The sequence below is a fragment of the Brienomyrus brachyistius genome, chromosome 1 (assembly GCF_023856365.1).
Source record: "Brienomyrus brachyistius isolate T26 chromosome 1, BBRACH_0.4, whole genome shotgun sequence".
Taxonomy (NCBI): domain Eukaryota; kingdom Metazoa; phylum Chordata; class Actinopteri; order Osteoglossiformes; family Mormyridae; genus Brienomyrus; species Brienomyrus brachyistius.
Genome location: NC_064533.1, coordinates 10,517,924 through 10,538,981, shown reverse-complemented (window position 1 = coordinate 10,538,981; position 21,058 = coordinate 10,517,924). Strand labels below are relative to the sequence as shown.

Here is a 21,058-nt window from a genome sequence, read left to right as displayed (position 1 = left end):
AAGCCCCCCAACACCCCCCCCCCCCCCCCCCCCCCGACACACACACACTGGAACCTTACTGGAACTTTAACATCTGAGATATGAAACTGTAATGCATTCAGCCGAATGATTCCCTTCAAACAGTCACTCACACACCGACAAGCAGACCCAAACGGGCCCGGGCCACGGTGGCCCCCCCCCCCCCCCCAAACTGCCGACGAGCTTCACCTGCAGAAGCAGCACCTTCCCAAGCTGACTGACGCAGGAACATTTTTCTGGCAGCGTGTAATAAGAGCCTCCAGAGTTTGAAAGTGCGCTTTGTCATAAAGCTTTAATTGTGCCAGTGAATGAATGAGCAGCCTTCATCCGACAGGGGCTCTCTTTGATGCTGCTCCGAGCGCTGGGTCGGATAACGGCGCTCCCAGTTCCCCTCCCAGCTTCCCGTTTTCGGAGCTGCGAGGTCGTTGTGCGGATGCACTGTGTGTGACAGGTATGCTCATTACTCACTAGTCTGCTTATTTAGGGGAATCTGTTGCAGGCGATCACTTCCTGTTCCTCTCTCTGCCAAGCACACACACACACACACACACACACACACACACACACAGTTTTGTAATTATCTCTTTATGGGGACTCTCCACTCATTTCTATGGGGAAAACTCTAATCCCAACATGATGACCTTAACCCCTACCCAGCCCTGACCTTAACCATAAATTACCAAACTAAATGCAAGTCTTTTGGCATTTTTAGTTTTTTGATTGCTGTCACAGATCTTTGTGGGGACCTGAAAAATCACCACAACGTCAAAAAACAGGTTTTTATTACACAGTGGGGGACATTAGGTCCCCACAATGAAATATAAACATAACCCATACACATACACACACATACATTCATAACCATATCTTTGAGGTGACTGTCCATTTTTTTAAAAATAATTCCATTAACTGAAATGACAACTAAAACTCCAGTCTTCAAAAAACAAAAATAAAAATAAAGCTGAAAAAAAACGACAGTGAACAAAGAAACACGAAATAAAAATGGAGGTAAAATCAGCTTCGTTGTCGTGTTTACCTACGATATGTACTGTGCTTGTGGATTACCATTGCGTCAGAGCGGCATGCCCACAGGAAGCGAGGACTGCCGTCCGCCATCTTGGTGCATTTGTCCTATGGCCAAGGTACTATTGTATATTGTTTTTCCACATTTGTCAAGGCCATAACAACAGTGTTTGTGAGAAAGGTAAGGGATTCTTTAAGATTCCAAAATAATTGTAAAAAAAAAAAACACAATCTAGAGAGGGGAGATTAAGTTTTATTTCCTTAGCGAGTTTCGCTGCACGGTTTCTTCATTCTCTCTGTCTCACAGACACACACGTATGTGCTGCGCAGTGATTATATAAATGAAAATGTACTCCTCTAGGCTAGTCTTTTGTTAAAATATGAGACTATTGCTAGATGGAAACCAGTTACCAAGCTTTGTTTAATAGTTTGCAATTGGATTTATGTTTATTAAATATACTTATTTCGTCATATTCCTGTACCTGTTGTCCAGGTTAAACCAGGGCTGGTGGCATTTAAGATTACTGCGAAATGTTATTGATTTTGGCATTTTGAGCGTTTTTGAAATTGGTGTATTAAACCTTCAGCATTCTTTTAACGCTTTGTATAATAATTATCTTGTTGCTTTACTTCAATATTTCTAGGAATAATTCCTCACCCTCTAACCACTCTTTAGGACACCCAGCTTGTCTTTACTTTCTCCAAAAGTGCCAAATCCCATCAAGTGTTCGCATATTGTAACCGGGGAATGGGGGCATCAATAAATATGATGGTGCTACATGAAAGAGGTGAGGGGTTGATACCACTCTCCTTCACTGTTTCATGTGCAATGTGAGTCAAGTCACTTCCAGTGTAGTATACAAACATGGTACTGAGAACTGAAGAAAATTCATACTAAAACTAAATAAAAACTAAACTAAAACTCGAAATGTTCATAAAATAAAAACAACACTAAAGCCATTTGTACACTCTTAAAAGAAACTGAAACTGAATTAATCCTCAAAACCAAAATGGAAAACATCCATCCATTTTCCAAACCGCTTATCCTATTGGGTCACGGGGGGTCCGGAGCCTATCCCGGAAGCAATGGGCACGAGGCTGGGAACAACCCAGGATGGGGGGCCAGCCCATCGCAGGGCACACTCACACACCATTCACTCTTACATGCATTCCTACGGGCAATTTAGCAAGTCCAATTAGCCTCAGCATGTTTTTGGACTGTGGGGGGAAACCAGAGTACCCGGAGGAAACCCCACGACGACATGGGGAGAACATGCAAACTCCATACACATGTGACCCAGGCGGAGATTCGAACCCGGGTCCCAGAGGTGTGAGGCAACAGTGCTAACCACTGCACCACCATGCCACCCCAAATGGAAAACATAACGTTTTAAAATAAACTAACATAAGTTTGAAGACTATAATAACCCTGCTACCCAGCCCTTACCAAAAAACATGGCCCCCACAACATGTGAGGACCAAACGTCCCCACAATCTAATATATACATAATCTACACACATACATATGGGTGAACCTTAACTGGACTGTTCCTGAATGCACTGTGAACCTCAACTTATCCAACGTGAAAAACCACCATTATAAAAATCACCCAGTATAATAGTAATTAGCCCGGCCTGGATCATGCTACTGACTTGCCAGCAGAGGAGCTTTCTTTCCTGGAAGAAGCTCCAGTGGTCTGCAGTATGTGCTATTTAAGCCTGTCCTGCAGGAAGGTAACGTTTCTTGGACACTGGTTAATATCCACAATGCGGAGCAGGCCTGTGTCACACCAGCGCGTCTCCAAATGCTTCCCAAATTTATCCTGCTGCTGATCTTCACCTCTTCAGTTGCTTTGAGCCCCCAGCTAACCTTCACTGTCCTCCATAAGGAACAAAGTCCCCCAGACCAGATGTAAAAAACACACCATAAGCTTACGTTCTCCTGATCGCAAGCTTGGATGAACACCCCACCCCGCCCCATGTAAACCTCAGAGAAAGAGAAGCCAGACAAACAAAGACAACACCTTATTCACATTCCAATTTCACATTCCATCTGTTTACAGAAATAACGGCTGCGATTATTTTACTCCCCATAGAAATTACATCTACCAGATGTTTTTGCCCAAAGTGTAGAATGCAGATCAAAGAGTGGAGAAAGGTTATCAACACAAGCACGTAATCACAAAATGTAATAAGCACTGAGCAGTGTTTGTTTCATATGCAGTGATAAAAAACAGCGCCCTGTAGCACGTTGGCACTGTGTAAGCGATGTAATGTACCTCTTTATAGTATGACAGACTTAATAAGCTCTTTGCGCCATACACAGAACTGTCAGAGACAGAGAAAATTCAGGCAGTTAGGATACTTAAAATAACAATCTGAAATAGAAACAGTGAATCTGAGTACACCGACAGCAGCTGTAAAAGGTGAACAGCAAGCACATGCATCGGAAGAGTTGGGAAATCTTTAAAAATATGAACGCAATTTTGGAGAATTAGAAGGATTCTGTCATCCTGAAAACAAGGTGAATCTCAAAGACCTGCGAGGCTTTGGGCACCTTCTCATGAGTAATGTGGTGACATTCATGGTGTTGAAGGTGACCTTGGAGGCACCTTGGCTTTTCCAGTATTGAAGTATTGAAACCCTTGCAAGGATCTAAATGGGAGCGAGTGGAGCTAGAGAGGGAGAGTAGAGTGTTAGTGGGGGGGGCAAGCTTCGTACGAATGTTCTAGCCGATCCAGAGAAGCACATGCAGGAGTCCAGCCATGAAGGAGATGCAGGAGCCTGGGATGCGAGATGGGTCTGAACCAGCGACTGGCGTTACAATATTGTGGAGTTTGAGTGGATTTGTTGGAAGTCAAGTTCTAATCACTTGTAGTTTTCTTCTGATTTCACAGCCTACTGAAGTGAGCGGGCGGACCCGTGCACCGCCTGCTTAACACAACTCGCAACATTGGGGAAGTATGAGCTAAGCATGGTGTGGACACTGCGGTGGTGACCAGAAGCAGCTTGGGGCGAGGACGACTGCAGGGCAGGTGAAGGACGACCGTGAGGTAGCCGATTGATGACTGCAGGCCAGGCGAGGACGACTGCAGGGCAGGTGAAGGACGACCGTGAGGTAGCCGATTGATGACTGCAGGCCAGGCGAAGGATGACTGTGGGGTAAGTGAAGGATGACCGCTGTGTAGACAGAGGACGACTGCGAGGTAGGCGATGGATGACTGTTGGAAGGATGACCAAGGGGCAGGAGACAGGTGATTGCAGGGCAGGCGAAGGATGACTGTCGGAAGGATGACTGCAGGGCAGGTAACAGAAGATTATAGAGTAAATAAAGACTGGTCTCATTGTTGCTGTGTTCTAAACACCTAAGAAGTCACTTTCTTCAAAGGGCACCAGCACTTTGCCTCAGTCCCCAGTCACATGTCCAGCAGCTGGATTCGAACCTCCACTTATCCCCCGTCATCCGATCAATACCAGGGAACAAAAGAAGTGAGGAGATCGATAATCCTTTCTCTGTGGATCTGGAGCCGTGGGACACAAAAGCTTCAGATTCAGGCAGGTCTTTGCGGGGGGGGGGGGGGGCTGTGGATGTAGATGGAGTTTTACTTGTGTGATGAAAGCAAGAATGAGATAATCATAAAATGAAATCTGTCATCATCATCATCATCACCTTTATGAAGAGTGCACCCTTCCTCCATCGCTTCTTGGTAGGAACATCCTTCATACCTGCTCATTCTTATTCTCAGGCTTCAGGAGTGGGAGTCTGATTAGAAGTGGATTTAGACGACTAGCAGTGGAGGAACGGTTTCATTTTCGGGGATTAGGGACTGCTGGGGAAAACAACAACACAGGCAGAGACCCGTGCTATGAAAACACACCCAGCTCCCGCTGAGACGCGTCAATGGGAGCAGTTTTTGTGTTATGATTGGACAGTTTCATTGGCTTTCCATGGCAACCAGGGTGCACATACAGAAGAACATTAGCAGCTAAAAAGAAAACCAAACATTATCTTCAATCCAGACAGAGATGTCAGTAATTTCACATGTTAGTAATTACACGTGTCAGTAATTATACACGTCAGTGATTACACAAGTACTCAGCCAAAAGCTGGTATGAGGTGATTCTTCTGTCAGATACAGCTGTCAAGACTGGGGAACCCGGGGGAACCCCAAATAGCATCTAGTTCTTCTTAATGCCTTCCCAATACATTATGGATTATGGATGTTTAACAGAGAAAAATCCACCCAGCCTGAGTATAAACATAGCGGACCCACAGGATCATGCGGTACCATGCGGCAACCCGGAGTGCCTCACTTCCAAATCTGCTTTACCTCCTGGCTGAACATCCTGTTTCATGCACACGACGATTCATCCTCAGCCATGTGTCAAGATTGACTTCATGGGTGGCGAGAGGCTGGCGCTGTAACTGGAATGCCGTTCCCGGAACGTCACTCTCAGAATGGCGCTCCTGGAACGTCGCTCCCAGAACACTGTTCTCAGAATGGTGCTCCTGGAACGTTGCTCCCGGAACAGTTCTCAGAATGCCACTCCTGGAACGTCAGTCCCGGAACACCGTTCTCAGAATGCCGCTCCTAGAATGTCGCTCCCGGGATACCGGTCTCAGAATGCCGCTCCTGGAATGTCGCTCCCGGAACACCGTTCTCAGAATGCCGCTCCTGGAAAGTCGCTCCCAGAACACCGTTCTCAGAATGCCGCTCCTGGAAAGTCGCTCCCAGAACACCGTTCTCAGAATGCCGCTCCTGGAACGTCGCTCCAGGAACACCATTCTCAGAATACCGCTCCTGGAACGTTGCTCCCGGAACACTGTTCTCAGAATGCCGCTCCTGGAACGTCGCTCCCAGAACACCGTTCTCAGAATGCTGCTCCTGGAACGTCACTCCCGGAACACCGTTCTCAGAATTTTGCTCATGGAAAGTCGCTCCCGGAACACCGTTCTCACAATGCCGCTCCTGGCTCTGAACCTGCTGATCTGTTAAACTGCTGAGTGATTTGGTTAGCCAAGTTGCCCAGCGACTCTCTAACCCACGTCTCCTCCATGGCAGATAGCAGGGTTTCTGTTTAGTGGCACTTTCTGATACATGCAGGTCTCTGTGGTCACTGTGTTCTGTGTGGGGGTGGGATGGGTGTGGGAGGGGGCTGACATCTTTCTCTGATTACCCAGCAATGCCAAGTTTGACTTCTTCCCTTCCGAGCTGATTTGGAGAGGCGGAGGAACACGCAATTTAAATAAAGAGTGTAAATGATTAAAATTTCAGGGCTGGAGTTGCACGGCAGTGCCACGCATTGGGGATTAACAGCGGCTCGTTAATAAAACACTCACCCACCCAAAGTCACGTTTAGTCACAGCAATGTTGTGCCTCAGAAATCCAAGGGCCTCCATGACAACATCAGCAGAATAAAGTACGACACCTTCATACTTACCACTGCCATCTTTGTGTGTGTGTGTGTGTGTGTGTGTGTGTGGCTATGTATACATTGCATTGTGGGAACAAAATTGTGGGGACATTTTTCAGTCCTGACAAAGGGGAAAATCAATTTTTATAAAAATCTGTGACTGCAATCAAGAAACTACAAGGCTCAAGAGTCTTGTATTTTGTTTGGTTATATATGGTTAAGGTTAGGACTGGGTAGGGGTTAGGCTTGTCATTACTGGGATTAGGTTATTGCCCATATAAATGAATGGTCCCCACAAAGGTACGAATACAATTGTGTACATGTCTGTGTATGTGTGTGACTGTAGTCAATCCTGAGTAATGAGCCGCACGCATGTGCCCCATTCACCTGTGTCATTTCTTGGTCGGCATGCGTCAGAAATAAGGCACTAATTTACATAGCTTCTGTTATGCCATACTCCAGGCGGCTTAGCGTGTCATTTTCATGCACTTGCGTGCCAGCATAACTAACATGCATGCTCGTGTATGTGCGCTGCAGTTGAATTGCACATACAGTGCCCTAACGTTTGGGACAAAGACACAATTTTCATTGATTTTCCGCTCCAAAGTTTAAAATTTCAAACGAAACAATTCAGATTAAAGTACTTAAAGTGCACATTCCAGACTTTAATATCAAATTATTCCCATACATTTTCATTTAGTAATTCGTTTAGTACTTTGTTGCATATCCCTTGCATGCAACGACTGCTTGAAGTCTACAACAAATAGACATCACCAGGTGCTGATTATCTTCTCTGGTGGTGCACTGCCAAGCCTCTACTGCAGCTACCTTCAACCCCTGCTTGTTCCGTGGGCTTGTCCCTTTAATTTTCCTCTTCGGCATATGCAAGGCACGTTCAGTTGGATTTAAATCGACTGATTGGCTTGGCCATTCAACAATTTCTCATTTTTTTTTAGCTTTGAGAGATTCCTGTGTTGCCTTAGCAGTATGCCGGGGATCATTTTCTTGTTGCAGGAAGAAGCGGCATCCAATGAGTTTGGAGGTATTTACTGGAACTTGAGCATATATGATATTTCTATACACCTCAGAACTACCGTCAGCAGTTACATCATCGATGAAGACAAGTGTCCCTGTACCTGTGGCACCAATACATGTGCATAACTCTCCCAGCACCATGTTTAACAGATGAGCTGGTATCCTTTGGATTTTGAGCAGCTCCTTCTCGTCTCCACACTTTCCTCTAGCCATCACTCTAATACAGGTCTATCTTGGTCTCTTGTCCATAAGACCTTTTCCTAGGCTCTTTTAAGTACTTTTTTGAAAACTGTAATCTAGCCATCCTGTGTTTGTGGTTTGCATTTTGCAGTCGAGCCTCTGTACTTCTGTCTGTGGATAGTAGTCTCTGATTAAGACACACCTGCCCCCTGAGGTTTCTGATCTCTTGGACAGACATTTTGGATTTTTCTTTACCGCAGAGAGGATTCTTCTGCCATCAGCAGTGGAGGTCTTCCTGGACCTACCAGTTCCTTTGAGATTATTGAGCTTAGCAGTGAATTCTTCTTAATGATACTGCTGACAGTTGATTTAATACTTTAATACTAAGGTTTGACTGATGTCTCTAATGGTTTTTTCCCCTTGTTTTTCAGCTTCATAATAGCTTCTTTGACTTTCATTGGCATAACTCTTCTTCTCATGTTCAACACTGACAGCTACAAACCTCAAATGGTAGAAGCAGGCCTAGGTATCTTATGCCTGCACCAATGAAGCAATGAAACACACCGGAGTAATCACAACCAACTGTGAAGCCAAATGTCTCAAACATGGTACCCTGATATACTGGTGCTGCATCTCTATATTAGACCGGAAAGAGGATGGTGGATTTGCACGGGTCACCAGGTGTCAATCAGGGCAACATCAGTATGTCATCTGGGTCGGGGCGAACATGCATGTGAAACCGCCAGCGGGGCATCTGAGGCAGATGAGAACACCGACCTCGTCGATGAGGGCAGCCAGCTCACAGTGGGGGCGGGAGTGGAGGGGGGCAGACTAGCCTGGAGCATGTTTCAATGTTTACCAGCAGGACACGTCTGAGTCGGCAGCCAGACCAGAAAATTAACATAAAGAGGAAATTATTGTGTCGATAAAAGGAAAATGAGCTGTTGCACTAACCAACCAGGGTGGGGAAACAGTGTCCCCAGGATGTTTGGGTGAAACCTGGGCTTGTGTCAGACATGCTGTCCACGGTATAATCTTCACTTTCAGGTGGAAGTGCCTCAACGCCTTCCATTGTTAGACGGCGTAGGCTTACATCCATCATCAGGGCTCAGCACGGCTGTTGTTGCTGTAACTGTAATACAGTTGGTTTGTTTTTACTTCTGACCAGATGCTATAAAATTTTTAAAAAAAATTAATCAGTAAGATTAACTAACAAGCAGTCACTGTTTTTGTGCATTTTTTAAACCCAAGACACATTCAGTGCTAAATCCTACTTTACGAGTAGCAAGAAGGGTAAGTTATGGGTAAATGTTTAACAAGTAAGCTGTGTTGTGGTTTAATACTCCACAGGTATAACAATTGAAGCTGTGCTGTGGTTAAATACTCCACAGGCTGGATGAGTGAAGCTGTGTTGTGGTTAAATACTCCACAGGCTGGATGAGTGAAGCTGTGTTGTGGTTAAATACTCCACAGGCTGGATGAATGAAGCTGTGTTGTGGTTAAATACTCCACAGGCTGGATGAGTGAAGCTGTGTTGTGGTTAAATACTCCACAGGCTGGATGAATGAAGCTGTGTTGTGGTTAAATACTCCACAGGCTGGATGAGTGAAGCTGTGCTGTGGTTAAATACTCCACAGGCTGGATGAGTGAAGCTGTGTTGTGGTTAAATACTCCACAGGCTGGATGAGTGAAGCTGTGTTGTGGTTAAATACTCCACAGGCTGGATGAGTGAAGCTGTGTTGTGGTTAAATACTCCACAGGCTGGATGAATGAAGCTGTGTTGTGGTTAAATACTCCACAGGCTGGATGAGTGAAGCTGTGTTGTGGTTAAATACTCCACAGGCTGGATGAGTGAAGCTGTGTTGTGGTTAAATACTCCACAGGCTGGATGAATGAAGCTGTGTTGTGGTTAAATACTCCACAGGCTGGATGAGTGAAGTTGTGCTGTGGTTAAATACTCCACAGGCTGGATGAGTGAAGCTGTGCTGTTGTTAAATACTCCACAGGCATTCCTAGTGAAGCTTTAGTTCTTTATATATGATTTTCAAAGCCCATTGGACCCTTTGTGAGGCTTATCTGGAGATTAATTAAATTAGCACCACTACTATGGGCAGGAAGACCTTCAGAGATAACAGACCTGCGAGAGAATGGAGGGATGATCTTGACCGGAAAACCGCAAGGAGATAGGAAGGATAAAAAGCCCACACTCTACTCAGATCTATCCATCGATAAACAGTTTAGCCAATACCAATCGATATGTCAGGTGACTGTGAGAACCGCAGCCTTACGCCCCACTGATCGAATAAAACTCCTTCACCTGCCCCCAGGAGCGTTTTGCGGGAAACCTGACCCATGTCATCACACTCTTCTTGGACGGGGACAAGGGAGACACATGCCAGTGACTCGGCGATGGCAGTGCAGGGCAAAGTCACAGAAGAAACACCTGCAATGTGTGATTAATCTGACTGTGTTTTACGCTTCTGGCCAGCGGATGGCGCTGCATTTACGAGCAATGCGGGACCAAAACCCATGCGTAATTTACATCAGGCTTTATTCCCCCTGTCTTCAAGCTGGAATATGCCGGTAGCTGAAAGAGAGACAGAGGGACCCACCAGGAAATCAGGACAATAACCCCCTCCCCACTGTATAGGCTGCTGAATACTTGCTGCATTCATGTGTCCATAACCAGATAGAGCTGGTCCCAGTTTGAGAAACCTATGTGGAACAGCAGATGATCTGTGGCCATGCAAAGCCAGCTGCCCCAGCTCAGTTCCTGTGCCATCATCAGTGGACCGCTGCTGCTGTCCAGGGACCTAGAAGGTTCCCCATGGTCTGCACGTGGCCCCCAGTCTTGTTCCCAGGTGTTCACACTCATAAATGCCAATATTCAGGGTCCTGCCTTATGTAGGCTGCAATCTCCTTCACGTAGGAACATTTTTATGTGCTGGCAGCTGTTTCTGTGTGATAAGGGTTGTGACCCTGGACAAATCCAGATTCCTAAATCCAGATTTACTTTTGTTCCCTTCCAATGTCATTTCTCCAAAGAGAGTTGTATCAGCTACAGTGACAACCAATGGCTACCAAGCGTTCTGTACCTTTGTTGCTCCCACGGCCAATCACAGGGGGCTGTCAGCATGGGGACCAATGAAATGACCCGCGGTCTCTCCTGACTGGTGAGCTGGCAGGTGGCATGATGAGCATCCTGGAAGACAAAACGAGCATCCTAACAAAGACAAAATACTGCTGTTTGGCTCCAACGGGACCCCCGGTGCTCTTTGTCTGAGACGGATGTGTGTTTGGGGTCGAAGGTCACAGACAAGTGTGCCCACATTCCTCCTAACTGACAGTAATTGCTGTTTTGTCTGCGGGGAGGGGGGGGGGGGGTTCCCTTATGAATCACATGACCAGAAAGACCTTAACAGTTTTGTTTTCTGCACCTATAGACAGTTCTGCCCTTCTGCCACTTTCAAGGGCAGCAGCTCATCACACAGGGATGGGGGGGGGGGGCAGATAGAATCAGCTGGGAATGACCGTGTACCTCATTCACCGCAGCCCTATGGCTCACACGTTCTCCGAGCTCAACCTTCAGCCAAACCCCCATTCTCTAGGGTATTCCTTACTCAAAAACATCTTGGGGGGGGGGGTGGCAACCTGTTACCCCCAATCCAGCCATACTTGATGCCTGTCTTTTAGCCAGGGAGCACCCTAGCAGGTAAAAGCCCGCAGAGTGTTTATTCCTGTAAGTGTTTATCGAGGGCTTCTCTGAGTTCTGCTCAGCGGCGAGGATGTTTTACGCAGGAACCATCTCACTGTCGAGGGTCTGCAGGGAAACACTGCACCTCTAAATGAGACGGACAGTTTATGAGAGGATAACTGTCATCCAGGAAACATGAGCAAATCATATCTCATGAGGCTGGGGTGCAGGGGGAGGAGGGGGGGGCCCGATTTGAGTCCCCCCCAGACCAACATTCAGAACTTTACCAGCAGTTTCCATCAGCAAGCCCTGTGGACAAAAACCATGAAGGAAAATTAAAAAGTAGCCCCCTCCTCTCCCATTTTAAGAGCAAATCAGTGGCAGTGGAGTGGGGCAGGGGCTTGTGGGTAATCATGCAGAAAGTCTAGCGAGACAGATTGAGCCTCTTGTTATTTTGACCTTCAGTTCCTTGCGGTTTGTGTCGTGCAGGTGGCCGTGGATTGCAGCACACGCACACGCGGGGAATAAGCCTGCAGGCCTTCTTCCCAGACACGCATGGGGGGGGGGGGGGGGTTGTCATCAGAGTATTTCTCATTATCTCGTCTCAAACAGAGCCGGGACGTCACACGATGAAGGACGCGGCATGTGGGATAGGCGCCGTGTATCGAGATTCACTGGCTACGGAAAATGGCATCTGATCGAATGCCTGCCCCCCCTCCCCCCCCCCCGACACACACTCAAACAAAGGGTGACGCTCTGCCAGAATAGTATAATAATATAATAATATACCCCTTTTTCCCTGAGTGGGAAGTGGGAACAACCAGAGAACAGGCAGGCATTTAAAAATCGGCGATATCAGCCATTTATCAAAGGAAGTCCCCACAGTCACCCAGCGGGGGGGGGGGGGGGGGGTAGGGGGGGATATGGAGGAACATTAAAGCAACTCTGCTTAAAGAAATGGCCCCTCGCCGAAATCGCAGGCCGTCGCCGTGCCATCAGAGAGCCATCAGCCTGAGGATGGCGGGGGGGTTGTGCAGAACCCACCGAATACAAATGATCCCCGAGTGGGATGATTAAGAAGCACCATGTTTTTAATTAGTCGATTGCTGCACTCGGGCAGCCAATCAGAACGCAGAACTTTTCGCTGTATCAGTAAACGACTCTGTTCCCACAAGTCGTTTTTCTGAAGTGTCAGATGAAGCGAGGAGATGAAAGGTGGAGCTGGCCATGCTTCTGTCGAGCCCCCAGATTGCACTCCGCAGGCCAGCAACACGGGACGTCGCAAAGGTGACAGGCTGGATAGCGGATGGAAGACTTTTGAGGTCTTTCAGATAGATCGTTTTGATGTGGCAATTGAATAAGTCCTCCATCATGGATCGATATCCCCAGGACAGAGGTGGCATGAACTGTGACCTACAGGGCTGGCATGTACAGAGACAGACAGATTCATCACAGGCGTGAGTCAAACCAGAGACAGACACAGATGCTCTGAGTTTTCGGTTCCAGTAAAATGTCAGAGGTCAGACCTGGCACTTCAGAGGTCACGGCTGAAATGTGGGAGAGGTTAATAGTATTGCCAGTGGTCTGATCGAACCAAACATGACTGTGGGTCAAAACCACACATAACTAGTCCCTAGCAGAAGCATAAATTCCCAGGACTCAGGAGTCTCAATGGCACAGTATGTAGGCCAGCTTGTGGCATTGATACTTCCTGTGACTGGACACAAGGTATTCTGAGTAAATTCAATACACCACACGCACATGTCAGTTATGAATTGAAGTATCACTTAATCAGTAATAAAAATCCAGTTCTGTCATTAAACATTCTCCTAACAAAACAAACAACTCCTAACAAAACAAACAACTCCTAACAAAACAAACATTCTCCTAACAAAACATTCTCCTAACATAACAAACAACTCCTAACAAAACAAACAACTCCTACCAAAACAAACATTCTCCTAACAAAACAAACAACTCCTAACAAACAACTCCTAACACAACAAACATTCTCCTAACAAAACAAACAACTCCTAACAAAACAAACAAACAAGTTCACCTTATCTTAGGGTTATATTCGGTGTCCACCGTGTTAAACAAGAAAGTGGCAGTTAGTTTATTTGTGTATCATTGTGTATTGAATGACATGTTTATAGCTTCAGACAGAAGTTAATTTCCGTTTTGCCTTCCGGGAAATTATAGCATATCCTATTACATTGTCAGGTAAAGAGCAGAGGAAAGGCACATTGAAGGGGAATAGGGTGAAGGTGATTGTTTTGATCATTCGGAAATACAAAGAGAATGAATTCGGAACGCACTGAATGAACGCTGCAGAACCATCCCTCTGTGGCAAATAAAATGAAGTCAGATGATATGTGTAAGATCACATGTCAGAAGAAGAGGAAAGTAACTGGTTAACCCTGTGGACTGGGAAATCTGGATCTCTGGAGTCATCTAAAGTCTTGCAGAAATTGCCCTTGACCCCTGTTTAGGCATCAGTCCTCAAAGGGAAAAAAATGAACTGTCCTTTTCAAGTCAATCTGTAAGTAAAGATCAAATTAGCGATGGCACCTAATGGCCCCTGTAATGCTAACAGGTCATGACTCAGGGATGTCAGATTCGGTGCTTTGCTCATCCTATTACTGTTCCCAGAAAGCGTGCTATTAGCGATGCACTTTCACCTTACAGAGAGAACCAAAAGCTTTGAAGCAGCATGTAAGAGGCTAAATTATATAGACAAAAAAATGTCTCATGACAAAATGAGCTCTGAAAGCTGTTTGTGCAAAAAAAAGTCATATTTCACTCCTTCTGCATGCATTGTGTTGAAAAGCCAAGATTCATTATGATTCAGGACAGATGTTCTAGGTCCACAATGTGAGCATAGATTTGGGTGAACCGCTCTTTACAAAATTATCATTATGTATTGTTGCAGCCCTGCAGTATAGAAGTCAGAAGTATTACCCAGATGTAGAATGTTATATTTGGGGGATTCAGAGTTTGCTCCTTAAATAGAGGCAGAGGAGCTCCGTACTTCGTTATATGTGTACACACAGGACGGCGACAGCCCGTGTCACCCAGATAGAGCAGGACTGGAGGCTCGCTGTCTGGTCCAGAACCACAGAACGTGTACAGGGACCGGCTCACACCTCCCCCTGTGGTTGGCAGGTACAGTATTCTTGATGGTGAAAGAGGAGTTCAGGTACGGGAGCAGGCTGGCGATGGCAGGGAGCTGGGAGCTCTGCTTGCTAATCAAACTGGTCCTGGTAACCAGGTGGTACCCCCCCCCCCCCCCCCACCTTCAAGGCACTCGTGATTGATAACAAGCCGTCAATACGCTCTGGCCCAACGGAACCACAGCCATCTGTCATCTTCAAGGCAGCGACTCCAGCACTTAAGCCACCCATGTCCAATTATGGCCAGATGTAAACAGTGTGCGCCGATTCTCTCAGGCACGCGCCGATCGGCACAGAACAGCCGGCGCTGGGAAGGACTCTGGTGACTTTTTCATTCCACATCAGACGTCACTGTCCTCCGTCACTTAGGGAATAAAGGACGTTCTGGTGACATCGGGTCTCACGCTGGGGCTGTAGGTACTCAGTCCATATGCTGGACGAAGTGGGGGGGGGGGGTGTGGCCTTCCATGCATATTCATGCCCCCCATGGGGGCAGATGGGGTTTTGACGGCTCACACCCTTGGCAAATGTCTGTCAGGCTAATTTAACTCCATTCATGGTTCCTTGCTTGAGACAGATAGCGGTCATCCCTCCCCCACGCCTTGGAGTAGTGTTTCCCAATCCAGTCTCGGGAATACACAGACAGTCCATGTTTTTGCTCCCTCCCAGTTCCCAGGAGGGAGCAGGGAGCTGGAAAGGAGCAAAAACATGGACCATCTGTGGGTCCCCGAGATCCGGGCTGGGAAACACTGCCTGGCTGATGTACTGTTCAGGGCTGCTGTGGGAGGATTTCAGCTGTTGACACTGAGTGAATTGTTCCAGCGCGTTCCTCTAGGTGGCATCGCCTCTCCAATAGCCCTGACTTCAGCTGGCAGATCCAGAACGCGCTCTGCACAATCAGGAAACATTTTGGATGCCAGAATCCAACATTCTGCCCGTTTATAAGTCTCCGAGTTGCTTTTCCTGAAAGGTGCTTCAGCTTTCACGCCGCGTCAGAGAGCCTGGCCCATGAGAACGAGCGCATAGCCGAGGGAAGCGAACTTCTGTTAGTGTTACAGAAGGCACCCTGGTCGGCAGCAGACTGACATCTGGCGTGCCGTGTCCTGAGGAGAGCTCGGCGTCGAAGGCTGCATTGAGCACATGCTGCATGCCAAAACAAAGGGATGCTTAAATGGGAGCTTGACACCCCAGCAGGAAACCAGCCACATGTCACACAAGAATGACAAAAGGCACAGGAATGACAGACTCCTTCCTCCATGACCCCCCCCCCCCCCCCCCACCAAGATTTGGTGTGTGGAGAAAGGGCCTCTTCAGTCCAACCTGAAGCAGGCGCAGCAGGCCTTATGCAGAATAGGTTCCCGAAGTGACCCTTGAAGGTTCTAATCTTTGATTGGAAGGCAGTGTACCTCCTTGAAGAAGAAGTGCTCCAATTGGGCAAAAGTGCCGCTCTGTGTGACAGACTCCACCTGGAAAGAAGGGCCACTTAGGGAGGCGCCCTTGTAAGAGTGGAGAGGATTTTCCCTATGGGATGGGGGCAAGAGACCGCTCTGCCTCCTGGCATTGCTGCTTGCTCTCGAAGAGCCAATCAGCTGAGGGTCTGGAGCACTTCCAGCCAACTGCACAGGTGTATCTCTGCGGGTGAATCTGGGCAGTGCGGTGCCCGTGATCTGCAGTGGACACCCCCGTGTGTCCAGAAAGAGATGTGCCCCCCACCCCTCCAGTGTACAAAGAGCCACTAATACTGTGTGATGTGCGACTGTGTGTTCAAAGTGTGTGTGCACGCTGTTTGTGAGGGTGTGTTAAGCTGGAAGCCTCCCTGGCTTATTCTGTCAGTCATTTTTATACTCGCCCCTCTTTATCTCATTCATAACTACACACATGAGGTGAATTCACATTTACTGCGATTTGCCGAATTTCAAGCGCCACCTACAAGTGCATCCAATTCAAAACCCAGCAAGGCTCCTTTGCAACCTGGCAAATTAAATTGTTGGGTATTATCAGGCCGGCCCAGACGTCTGCATCACAAACGCAGCGCTGCTTTCCGGGGAATTTGCAAAGCGCTGTTCGCTTGGAGTTATTTTACTTTCATTTAAAGTCATTTCCAGCCCATCCAACCTTCAAAAATAAAACAAGCTCAAGTCCAAACTGTCTGATGTGAAGGTCTAGGTGACGACCTAAGAATCAGAGGAAGGCCGTCATTACATGGATCGTCGCGAGGAGCTCAGAGGCCTGGGTGAAATGGGAGAGGCTGGTTCAAAGCAATGGTGGTGGCCAGCTCTGGAGTGCACCTCCAGCGGGGAGGAGAAGGAGCAGCCACCTGGAGATGTAGGGCAGTATGCGAGGTGTAGCTGATGCCATCCAAGGGGCTGAAGAGTTTGAACTTTGTCCCTCCCCCTCTACCACTGCAGGGGTGTAAATGTCTCCAAAGGACGGTGGTCATGCAGGAAAGCAGCAGGACATCTGAAGGATTCAAGGTGACTTTGGCGTGATTATAATTGGCCCAGAGCAGCTTGGCGCTGCAGAAACCGCCGATTTGAAACACGGCTCCCACTGGGCGGCGACTCAAAGCCACTTCAACTCAAAGACGTCTGCAGGATCTTCAACTCAAAGACGTCTGCAGGATCTTCAGTGCCACATCTTCAGGGTTCACTGTCAGCTGTTACGATGCCAGTCTTTCCCAATAAAAAAAGAAGAGGCCGGGATTTATAGTAATAAATAAAGTTATGGGATAGTTACCGTGCCAGCTTCTCCCATTCGGTGTGTGAGCATGTGTCTGAGGATAGTGGGGCCTCCTGGCTCACCTGTTCGTGAGAGATTTTCAGACATTGGGACAGATTATCTCTCCTTTTCAACAACACCCCAATTTGCAAATGCAGGAAACACGCAGCTAAGGGTAGTGCAGATGAGACCCTGGGGGGTCCCACGGAGCCGGGTGCACGCTGACCCCAGCGCGTGCAGATAACAAAGGCGTTGTATCAATCGCTGAGCTAATCCCTCAGCTCCAGCCTGATTTTCCTCGCGGGGATTAAGCCGCGATGGAGGCCTTGTTGATATTCACAGGCGCTGACGTGTTCCACCACAGACACACCATTTTAATACGCACACAATGGGGCTGCCGCTGTTTCTGATGAAGAGCTAATCCCGTGTCTGATATTAGATAATGATTTAGTCAGGCATTCATGTAGCTATTTGCATACGAGAGTGAGAATGGCTTGTTATTCCACGTACACACAAATCAGTCCGTAAATTAAAGTGTGCCTGCATCTGTACTCCTTGTGATTTACACCAGGGAAGAATTACCCAAAATCTAAATCTTCTCAGTAGAACTCTTTCACGGGGTTTTCTACAGATCTCTTTCAGCTCTAAATCACAAAAAGCCTGTCATTGAACAACTTGTGCTGGCCACTACATCAAGATTGATGACTCTGCATTTGATTGAAATGTCTGCCTCCGGGTTTGCCCGGGTCGGAATGAAACTATCTGGGCCGTGATTGATTCGACGTCAGAGTCCGAAGTTGTACTCGAGGCCGGATCGGTCAGAGAAAAAAAAGACCAATATCTCATTCTATAACTCCATTAATGTGTGGACAAACAAATGCTGTGAAGAGGAGAGGTGCATGCTGGGATCCAGCCACCATCGCCGTGGTGATCAGGAGAGTGGGCCGGTGTGTTTCCCAGACTTAGCATCATAAATTTAGCGTGATCGTTTCCATTAGGGAATTAAGGATGTGAGGTAAGTGACTCATCAAGCTAGCAGTGCTGCCTGAATGCGTGGCGGCATAACTATGAATATTAGTGGTCCATCTTTTCCAGCTGACAGCAGCCGTCAGAAGTGTGACAAGCACACTGCAGCCGCCCAGGCGATCACCGCCACCACAATCCTCCCACGATGCCGCGCGCCAGGCGACCCGCACTCCACCACACTCCTCATTCGCAATGCTGTCGCTCACAGAGCCCAACTTGTCCCCCCCCCCCACCCCCCGCACCCCTCGGGCTCCCCCTGACGACTTCCTCTTTTCCTGCGATTCAACAGTATCTTGCAGGTACATGGAAAGGAAAATGAACATCACTGGTGACAGCCCCCCCCCCCCCACCCTCCCCCCAAGAGCCTGTACAGGATCTGACACTCCACTGAAGGTATTCTGGGGGGTACTGGCTGAGGAGGGGTTCATGGGGCAGCTGACTCAAACAGAGAAGCACGCAAACACCGCATGAAGCACAAGTCACAGACACACAAACACACGCGTGAGCACACACACAGACACACAAACACACGCGTGAGCACACACACAGACACACACAAACACACGTGTGAGCACACACACAGACACACAAACACACGCGTGAGCACACACACAGACACACAAACACACGCGTGAGCACACACACAGACACACACAAACACACGCGTGAGCACACACACAGACACACAAACACACGCGTGAGCACACACACAGACACACAAACACACGCGTGAGCACACACACAGACACACAAACACACGCGTGAGCACACACACAGACCACAAATAAGCACAGACACACATGACAACCTCAACCCCTACCGAGCCCTAACATTAACCATAAGTAACCAAACAAAATACGAGACCTTTGGCATTTTTACTATTTTGATTGCACTCACAGGTCTTTGTGGGGACCTGAAAAACGGTCCCCACAACGTCAAAATAACAGGTTTTTATTATATTGTGGGGGACATTTGTTCCGCCCACAAGGTATTATAAACCAAATCCACATGAGCACACACACGCGCCCTTGCACACAGACACTGCATCAGGTGCCCCTTTATCTGACACACGCAGTGCAGCCTTTGATACCACGTTCAAAGGAAAGCCACAGGGTCCCGACCTCCAAACAGGAGGTTGTGGGTTTGAGCCCTGATACAGCGATTAGATACAGGCACACATCATTAACAGATGATGCCGGCTTGATGTCAGCTTAATTATGGATGTCCCCCAGTAAGGGGTAAGTGTAAAATCTGCAGCTGTCTGAGGAAATGAACTCACAGTGCAGATACACACACACACACACAGACACACACACACTCACAGCTGGGTACGTCTCTTAAAATCACTGTTCATACAGAAGAAGGAAACAGCAGCACAGGCTGTTAACTGGGAACGGGTGGGGGGGGGGGGGGCTGCAAAACATTAGCTTCTGAAAACATCAGGGTCTCTGCTGATGGAAAAATAATATTTTTTTTACGGGCAGGACACATAACAGTGTTATTTGATAATTCTTAGGGTCTGGATAAGCCAAATGATTGGGAGGAAATTTACCTTAAAAAATAGAGTGTTATGCCTTACAATTGCATACAGGCATATTAATGAGGCTTCCAGTATCTCCCACTACACTGGAGGAGATACCTGGCCTCCAGGTAAGGACTGGAAATCTGAACCCAAAGCGTCTTTAGGTCATAGTTGTGGTCTGGGAACATGGAATCGTTACCCTCTCCACTCCGACACAGTCCAAACCATCAGTACCAAACCAGTAGGCTCTGCTTATGTTGAAGAGGTCATTTTTCAGTAGTTTTCATATCCTGGTTATAGATAAGTGGTGAAAGTGAAAAGTGATCTAATGGAGATGGAACTGAGAGCAGAAGGTTCCGGAAAGCCTCCTCCACTTAGCCAACACCAAAAGCCATGTTTGCCTACTATTATCTAAAAAAACAATGAACTCTTTGTTACCATTTATTTTTTACCCGAAGCGGATTATTGTTCCATGTGATGGCGTCCTGATACGATTCGCCCGAGGTGGTATTCCCTGGCCTTCAGGAAGCATCCAGAAATGAGAACATTTTCCATTATGGAAGGCAGCGTGTGAAATGAGCTATATAATCAATATCATACGTCTGTAAGCAGCGCGAAAGGCCCTGAGGGAATGAGAGCAGCGTTTACCTCGCGCTCAGCACAAAGGGGCCCGCCCACTTAACAACAACTCGCTGCCGTGCCACGGTAACCGGTGGGAGGTCACCGTGGTAAACCCACCGGCCAAGCTGCGGCATGCAATTCTGGCCCTCTGACTTCTGTCATCGCTCCCCCCACCCTCAGCAGTGAGGGGTGGGGGACAGCGGCTGGAGGTGGCGATTGGGGGCGGGGGGGGGGCTGGGGTATGGGAGGTTTGAAAGCTAATGAGAAATCTGGGGGAATGGGGGGGGGGGGTGAGCTGTAGAATGGATTGCGCAGTAGTGAAAATGCTGATTCGTCCTTTGCTGTTTGGCTCTCTGCGCCACGTCGGCCTGATCTGTGGCAGTGCTTGGGGCAGGTAGAACGCTGCTTCAGAGAGCCTGGATGCTCGGGGGCCCTGGGTGTCTGCGCCCGGCTGCTTCTACCGTATGCTCTCCTGGGCAGCCCCGAACCCTGCGCCCAGGATGCAGCCTGCTCCCAGCTGGCCCCGCTGGGCCTCGGCCAACTCGCTGACTGATGGCCCACTCTGTGAGCACCAGGTTTCTCCTGCAGTCTGACCTGAAGGAGAACTGGACCTCTTCCTTATACCCCAAGCCT

At 47.9% G+C, this 21,058-nt stretch overlaps 1 protein-coding gene across 1 annotated transcript in view; it reads left to right on the top strand.

Moving 5' to 3' along the window:
* Positions 1-548: 548 nt before the first annotated feature.
* The window catches only part of lrguk (leucine-rich repeats and guanylate kinase domain containing), a 115,243-nt gene continuing 94,733 nt past the window's right edge, over positions 549-21,058 (top strand). Inside the window, exon 1 of the mRNA XM_049019358.1 lies at positions 549-586. The gene's annotated coding sequence lies outside the window, so the exon portion shown is untranslated. The remainder of the gene's footprint in view (positions 587-21,058) is intronic.